The following is an 8,974-nucleotide window of genomic DNA, read 5'->3' as shown; positions in this document are numbered from 1 at the left end:
CCGGAGTGGATCGCAGGCCGCATAATCCGTTCCCTGGGTACCGTGATGTACGAGGCATCCACGGAGTGCGGACAGATCTGGCGAAGGCACATCGACCAGCTCAGGTAGCGAATACTACCGGAAGCCCAGACGGAGGAGGAAACGAGACAGCGGACGGAACTGAGGGAGACCCCATCTGAGGCGACTGCACAGGACTTGCCGGCAGAAGAACGTCCATCCCAGACCCCCATGGTCCCGGTGTCGGCCGAGGAACCCCCCGTGTCAGTTAGTCTTTGTCAGATTCAATTTCAGTTGACTCAACCTAAGCCATCCTGCCACGTCCTGCAATGCCCGGTCCAGATCTTCCGGGGTAGAGGCAGACTGACCGCCCAACAACAGATAGAGCTGGGTGTCATCTGCATATTGATGACACCCAAGCCCATGCCTCCGGGCAATCTAGGCAAGGGGCGCATATAGATGTTAAATAGCACTGGGGAGAGCACTGCCCCTTGGGGCACACCACAAACTAGTGGGTGCCTGTTGTGTCCGCTGACCGCCACCGGAGGTCAGCGCACACTCCTGAGCTTCAGTCCGGTACAACAATGGGGACTAGGATTCTAGTCCCTCCACTGGGGGAACCAATGGGACCTTGGCGGGAGATTCAAACCCACCAATGGGACCCAGGGGAAGCCCCTGGATTGTGTATATAGTTGGCCTGCCGGCCGTTAGTCTTTAGTCTTGTTGTGTACCAGTAAAGCTATACTGATCGCTACATCAGTCTCCATGCTTTCTTTATGCGTCTAACCCACTACACTTCAGCTACCCACCTGAATCTATCTTATATGGGAGACCCAGAGAGGCACCACTGCCTGGATACCTTGAAAGAATCTCATTTTCTATTGGGAGCAAATGAGTGGTGGTGTAGACAAGGTCTTGAGGTCTCTGGGCTGGCTTTCTTTGACAATATCCTATTCATAGTATTTTGAGATAAAAACCATATTTTGTCAATTATAAGGTTCCATTCTGACTACAGCCAGCATACAAATAGCAAGGCTAATGTTTGTATTCTAAAGTGATGGACGGATAGAGAAGATAAACAACAACTTGAAAGCAGCCTCCCTAATAAGAATCTATTAGGCCAGACATGAAATGAAAGGGAATCAGTTTATCTAATCTCCCCAGGAAAAACCCTGTGGCACAAGGGAGCAACTTATGTAAATGCCTGACCCAGACTGAAGGCCATTTTCCACAGGATGTGTGGAGAAAGATGGTACCTGATGAGGACTGAAGATGAGGATAAAACATGGAGGCTGGCTGAGCATATAGCCTTCCCTATTTTAGAGTCCAGTCTTATCAGTCAGAGAAGAAAACTGAAGTGATTATTTAGTACTTTGAACTAAAATGGGAAGACAAAAAACAGCAACTGGAGAATTAGCTTTCTCGTGAAATGATTAAAGCCCACCAAATTGCTGCTAAAGCATCTCTTGAGATGACTTGAATTGCTGGAGGGATTGGCCATAGTACTCAGAAAAGACAGATGCCGAATTGCCAGTGCCAAGGGGGAATATATTGGTAGGTAATGATGGCCACTGGGGAATAGGTCTAGTGTGGAGAAAGAGGGTGTGTGTGTGTGTGTGTTATAGTCTGTTACTGTTAAACGGAGTGGGCTGAGCCAGGGATTTGCAAGAGATCCTCATGATTCTTTGTGAAAAAGGTGGACTATAAACATTAAAAAATTATGGAAAGAGAAGGTTTTGTTTTACTTGTATATCTGATGATGTGCTGTATGTCTTCATGTTCAGCAAGTTACTCTTTTTTGTTGGGTGTCTTGCAGGTGACTCTGATTTTCTGCATCATTGGAAACTGGGGGGGGGATTTGACCAGGAAAATGACATATGGAGAAAGGGTTAATTCTACCCCATGCCACAATTCACTTCAAATGTGTAGCCCTCCCCCCAGCTGAAACGGCAGACCAGCTAGTTATGCTGTGGGGGCTATATATACAGTAAGTTTAAGAAAAAAAATGTTTGATAAATTAGTGAGCAGAAGAACTGATTGGTCATGGTCAACAGTGACTTAGTGGGAGGAAATCAGGCCACAGGGGTCTGTTGGGTCCACAAAGACAATCCCAAACTACAGATGAAAGGATAAAACTGTCAGCCTGGTTTTTGGCAACATGTGCCAAAAGAAAGGAATTAGGAAGGACAAAGACTGAACTATGTGCAAGGCTGGAGAACAATCTTGCACCCATTTCTAGGAAAGAAGTGCTAAAATGATTTATCAGTCAATTTAGAATTACCTAGTTATTCTTTTGTTGTTGTTGTTGTTGTTTCGTCCTTGTAATCTTCAGATGTGTTCTGATTAATTCCCAATTATTTTTGTTCCAATTTATGTAGTGTTTACGCTTAGTTATTAAGGGATCTTTTCTTTTCAAGATCCTTGGTGTGGTCTGACTGCTTTTGGTCCTCGCCTATATGCCTAGTTGTTTTACCACGCAGGAATACTAAGACCTAGCCAAGCCAGAGGGGCAGCTTGTGTTAAAGGATAGGTGGAAGTTTGTACTCTCACAGATATACAGTCTTCTGCACCCCACCTTAAGAGCAGTCCTTGAAAGAGCTCTCTCAGCCCCACCTACCTACGGGGTATCTGTTGTAGGGAGGGGAAGGGAAAGGAGAGTGTAAACTGTTCTGAGACTCCAAGTAAAGGGCAGGGTATAAATCCAATCTCTTCTTTTTCTCTAGTGAATCAGTGTGTGTGTGTGGGGGGGGAAGTGGGACAAAAATAGGGACTCTGGTTGGTGGCAGACTATCTAAGGAGAGTTTCTTAAACTTGGGGGGGGGTTGGGAGAAAGGATTTCTTTAGCAAGATCGAGACACCCCCCACATGCACAGACCAAACCCTCTTGGCTGCTCTCCAGGGAGAGTCAAGGGTGGGGTGAGAGGGTGAATTCTTGACAATGTTATCTAACTTTATGCCATGAAAAGTGTCACCTGCTAATTTGCACTCATTAAACCTCTATAAAAGGGATGGGGAACTTCTCTCCCCCCATTTGGCAAAGTTAGTTAATAGAATCATAGAATCACAGAGTTGGAAGGAGCCATACAGCCATCTAGTCCAACCCGCTGCTCAATGCAGGATCAATTTACAGTATCCCTGACAAGTGTTTGTCCTGATGCTGCTTAAAGACTGCCAGTGAGGAGGAGCTCACCACCTCCCTAGGCAGTTCCAGTCCATCCTATTGTGAACATTTAATTCCCCCCCCCATTTCTTCCAATACCGTCTACATTTGGTGGAGGTGGGTTGGGGTGTTTTTTTTTTTGACATTCCCTCTCTACCTAGAAAACTAATGCCTAGCAACTCTGTGAATGTGTTCAGAGAAACTATTTCCACCACACTGCAGAATGTTTCTCTGGCAACTTGTATTCTCTATCAAACTAATTAAGGCTACAAAACTTACTCTGTACTGTAATGGTTATTGACTACCCCCCATCACACACACACCTTAGCCCTCTCATCTTGATGTATATTCTCCCCTGGATGATTAGTAGGAGTCCTTCCTATGAGTGTGAACATTATTTTATAGCACTGCCACATTATTACTCCCAGGAGGCCATATAAATATAGGAAACATGTTTTCTTATTTCAATTAACTAAAAGCAAATTGGCACTGAATTTTTAAAAGGAGCAAGAGGATGACTTCACTCTGAAAATAAATCTTCAGTGCAAAAAAAGAGAAGGAGTACACCGTCAGCCCTGGATACCAGCAACAGTGAAGGTTACTGTCTGTCAGATGTAATGCTGAGGTGTGAACATGCTTTAGTCTGGCATTAAGAATGAGAAAAATAGCTTTTGGTTCATTACTATCATCTTGTAAAGTGTGTGTATCGTTGGGGATCTTACTAAAGAATCAGCAGTGTTCTACTGTCACTCAGTTGGACCTCCTATTATTGAAGCAGATTGTGAAGAGAGAGGGGAGAAAAACCATTAGGACAAATGTCACTGTAACTGGAAACAATAACAAAATGGCGGCGGGGGGGGGGGGACAGAGAGGAGACCATTATTAACTCATAATAGAAATATATGAGATGTTTTGACAGCCATTCAGCAAATAGATAAGCTTTGTGCTTGGTTTCTACAGTATTCATATACTATTGTACAGAGGTCATTTCGGGGGGGATCGCAGTTCCCCCGGGTGAGGTACGGGGGCGGGACACATGATGAAGCCCCGCCCCTTCTTCCGGCCACCCCGCTTCCGGCCCTCATTCAGCCAGGAGGAGGCAGGAGAAGAGGGAGGGTAAGTTGCTTCCTCCCTGCCTCTCCCCACCCCTGCCTGCCTGGGGCCAGGGAGGGCCTTCACGGGGCTTCCTTGCACTCCCGCTGGCCTTGCAGGTCCACCACCGGGTCCCTCATGGGGCTCGGCAGTGGAGCTGCAAGGCCGGCGGCGGCAGCCGGGACCATTGGGGGCGGGGTGTGTGGCCTTATGACACACTTCCGGTGATGTCAGGGGGTGTGGCCTTATGACACACTTCCGGTAATGTCAGGGGGTGTGGCATATGCTAATGAGTTATGCTAATGAGTTCCCCTAGCTCTCTTTCTACGAAACGACCCCTGCTATTGTACTAGAAAATGGAATCAGAGCTTAACTGGAGATGTTGTAACTTTTCCTCACTCAGACACACCTAAAGGCTCTTTCAAGGCTGCAGGCCAGGTGAAGCATTGCCAGCTGGTGACATCAAAGGGGGGGGGGATACCAATAGCACCAAAGTGCTAATGTTTGTGTCATTTGTCTTCCAGAAACAAGCAAGACATCACTGATTGGACTGGTAAAGGGGACAAGGGCATTACTTGGAAGTGAAGGTCAACATCCATACAGGTGCAGTAGAAGCCTTTCTGGGCCCAGAGCTGATGCTTCTTGGCTGTTCTCCAGGTGACATCTGCCATTTACTGACTCATGAAGCCTTGGAGGATTTTGGCTTGTGCAGCCAAATTGCATATGCAATTGTTTCACAGTATAGAAGGAATATGGGTATAGTAAGCACACGTAGTAACAAAGGTGTCCTTTGCTTATCCGGTGTAATGTGCAACACAGGTGCATGCTGATGTCGCACCTGCCTTTATGTTAATTGTGTCTCAGGAGAGTCCAAATGCAATTTGCCTTTTAAACCTTAGTCTGAAGGGAATGGACTGATGGTGTAACATGTGAAGAGATGCTTGCCTGCTGATAGGCTTGACTCAAGGTAGCATGAGAAAGCGGTAGGGTTGCCAGATCACCCCTGGACACCAGTGGGTGATGAGGGGGTAGGGTTGCCAGATTCAGGTTGGGAAACCCCTGGAGATTTGGGGGTGGAGCCTGGGGAGGACAGATCTCTCAGTGGGATACAATGCCATCGAGTCCACCCTCTAAAGCATCCATTTTCTCCAGGGGAACTGATTTCTGTAGTCTGGAGATCAGCTGTAATTCCAGGGGATCCCTGGATCTCACCTAGAGGCTGGCATCCCTGGAGGGGAACGTGTTCAGTTGAGCTTAATGTTGAACTTCACATTGTTCCTCTGAGTTCCTGACTCCCTTTAGGTATAGAAATGTAAGGTGGTCAGCTGGAACCCAGATACCTTCTGCGGGGGGGGGGGTGAAAAAAGTTACAGGGGGATCACCGTTTCCCCCTTTTTGGTTTAGTAACCGGGCTGCCTGACTGCCAATGACAGGCTCCCTTTGAGGTATTCCTGCAACAGAAATAGTTGTGAATATGAAAGAGCATCAAGTGCTAATCACTTGGCAATTCTAACCTTCAAGAAAACCTAGATGACAAGGCACACAAAGGAGACAATCTGAAGCCATTAAAATCAATGGCAATTGTACCATTAACATCCTTGGGATGAGGATTGTGCCTTCATGTGCTTGATGTTGAATGATGTCAATTTTATTTAGGAAGAAAATAATACGTTCACTTTTTAGGTACTGTATTTCTATCAGAACAAAATCAGGAATACATTCAGAACTGGACCCATCAGAATCCTAGGCAGTTTCCCCCCCATTCCTGTCAGATGTACTGCATCAAAAAGCGAAGAGCTTTGGCTTGTAAATCTGACTCTTGCTTACAGTTTTCTACAGAGAATAAATAATCCCAGAAGGTTTGATTCAGCGCAATCATCAGAAAGCACAGACTAGATGTGAGTAGAATCTTGATAGCTGTGCAGTGGAACAAAGGAGATGCTATAATCTTGCTGTATTAATGCAGCAGCAAATCTGTTTTGCTGAAATCGCTGGATGGGAAGGATTTCTGCAAATAAAGAAGTCATTCATTCAAGTCAACATTCCAGGTGCCCCAGTCTATTAAATCCTAAACCTGACAGGATTGTAGTTGGAAAAATAGGTAGGTATTGTTAATTATTGTCATAGATTCCAAAGTTAGAAAGGACTAAGGTGGCCTATCAAATCCAAACTGTGACCTTCAAGGTGAGATCAACAGTTATATCAATTAGCCATAACTGTTAAGTCGTGGGCTTAACAAGAGTCGGAGAGTGATTTCAGCAAGAATGCGGCTTTTATTCTTCAGCTTCAATACTTCAACACGGTACAACATCAGTCAGCCAGAACAGCTTTAACATAGCAGCTGCTCTGTATTTAAACATTCCCGGCTAATATAGTCACACCCACTGTACAAATAACAACCTATCAGGTTGAACAAATAATGACCAATCACAAGCGCTCCCGCTCTGTAAGGTGATTGGAGGACACATCCTGGGCTAGTGCTCCTATTGGTTACATTAGGAAAGCTTTACATTACAAGTCAATGCAATGATTCACACACATCAGTATCATACAGTGCAATGCATTCAGGTCACTATAAATACATAACAATAACTTTATTGGAGAGTGATGTATTTGAAGCTGCAGAAAGAGATCAGTAATTTAAAAAACCTATTTCACCCCAAAAGTTCTCTCATTCCAGAGCTGGAAAAACTGATGTTCTCTGCAAGACAGTTAAAGATGGAGACAGGGAAGAAAAATCTTCTTTCAAAAGTGTTGTATTGCTCCACTATATGTTTCTACTGCCCTGACCTGGTTGGTCCAGGCTAGCCTGATCTTGTAGTATCTTAGAAGCTAAGCATGGTCAGCCCTGGTTAGTACTTGGATGGGAGACCACCAAGTAAGTCGAGGGTCACTACACAAAGGGGAATGAACTACATTAGGAATAGTGTTAAACTGTTCTTCAGTGCTGAGGACCCAATCTGAGGAAACAATCTTTCTGGAAATGTAACTCTTCTGTCTCAAGGGTGCTATCGTCCAGTAATTTGACTAATCTTGAATGGAGAAAGGTCCTCTGGAATGAAAATGCTGTCCTTAATTCCTCTGTACCTAAGACTCTTGTTCTAAATAATATAAACATACTTTACCTAACAATAACAAGAAAGTCAAAAGGAGTCCAAGAGTATGGAGTTTCTTTCTTGGTGAATTGTAAAGGTTTGCACTGCCTAAAACTAACAATGATGACCAAACAAGAAAGAGCTACTTCATCATAACCTACTATTTTCCCCTAGCAAGTATGAAATAAAAGCCAACTCTGAAGTCCTGTTACTGCATCTTGTGAAGTTTTCCACATGTTCATATATCTGAAGAGGTTTTGCTGGTGTGTGGATTCCATCTATTCAGGGATGACCTGATGAATGGGACCTTGTGTTCCTATTTGATCCAATACCTGGGTTCATTTTGTGCACAAAGCACTGCGTAAGAATAGCTCTATGGCGCTTTTTTTTTTTTTTAAGGATACTGAATCAGTGTTAGTTTGGCTGGACTGGGTGATAATTTATGGAGCATAGAATGATCCTCTAAGGCAAAAGAAAGCATATATCTGTAAGCATAGGAGTCTAGAAGCAACCTCAGCAGCCCTGATGACTGGCCTTTTGATCTGATAAGTTAGCAAGTTTGACTCTGGCTCCTAAAGGCACAGTTGTTGTTCTCTTCTGGTGTCTAATCTTTCGCAATGCAGGTTTTAGAATATCTTTTTTCTCTTCCCACCCCCCTACTCCTGGTCTAGGAAGTTTATAGGCTATTGAGCAAGAGACCTAAGTTATATTGTGGTCAGCAGAATTAGCCATTCATTGCTTTTCATGAGAACAATGGGGGGATAGGGGCAACCTGTTTGGGGGCCCATAGAATTGGACCCCATTGTACAATGCTCTTCAAACCCTGTGGGTTTGGAGCCTCTCCCTCAAACCCCCTCCCCTCCAGCCCTCAGAATATACCCTATGTTTTCACCATTGATTTCAATGGCCCATAGGATATAATGGGGAAAAAATTGACATTCGGCTGGCCCTTTTTCAGGCCCGGCGTTCTAGCGGAGCCTGAAAAAGGAGGGGGGTGGCTCTGCAAGCCGTTCTTCAGGCCTGGAGCCTGAAAAATGCGGGGAGGGCAGCTCAGCAGTCCTCCCCCCCGCGGTGGTTGCAGCCGCCGCCAAAAGCGGCAGTGGCAGGGGCCATAACTTTTTAAAGAGCCCCTAAGGACAGCTGGGGGAGCCAGAATGACCTCTCATGCGAGAGGTGGAATTTCCCCCTACATGTCCAAGGCCACCACCCCGGGGCTCAGGGAGGGAACGTTTCGCTCTGCCCCTCCCCCCCCATGCGGGCGTCGCAGCCGCCGCCAAGAACAACGGCAGCAACCATAACTTTTTAAAGAGCTCCTCCTGAGAGGTGGGGGAGCCAGAATGACCTCTTGCACGTGATGTCCGAGCGGCAAGTTACTTTTTTCCCACCGTAGAGAACAATGGAGGGGATAGGGGGCAACCTGTTTGGGGCCCCATAAAATTGGACCCCCTGGTCCAATGTTCTTCAAACTTGCTTGGTATCTTGGGGAGAGGCTCCAGCAGCTACCCTGCAAGTTTGGAGCCTCCCCCTCAAACCCTCTCCCCTCCAGCCCCCAGAATATACCCTATATTTTCACCATTGATTTCAGTGGCCCATAGGATATAATGGGGCCGAAATTGACATTCCCTTTGTA

Source organism: Gekko japonicus, unplaced genomic scaffold (genome assembly GCF_001447785.1).
Source record: "Gekko japonicus isolate JY-2015 unplaced genomic scaffold, Gekko_japonicus_V1.1 scaffold318, whole genome shotgun sequence".
Taxonomy (NCBI): Eukaryota; Metazoa; Chordata; class Lepidosauria; order Squamata; family Gekkonidae; genus Gekko; species Gekko japonicus.
This window is presented reverse-complemented; position numbering follows the sequence as displayed.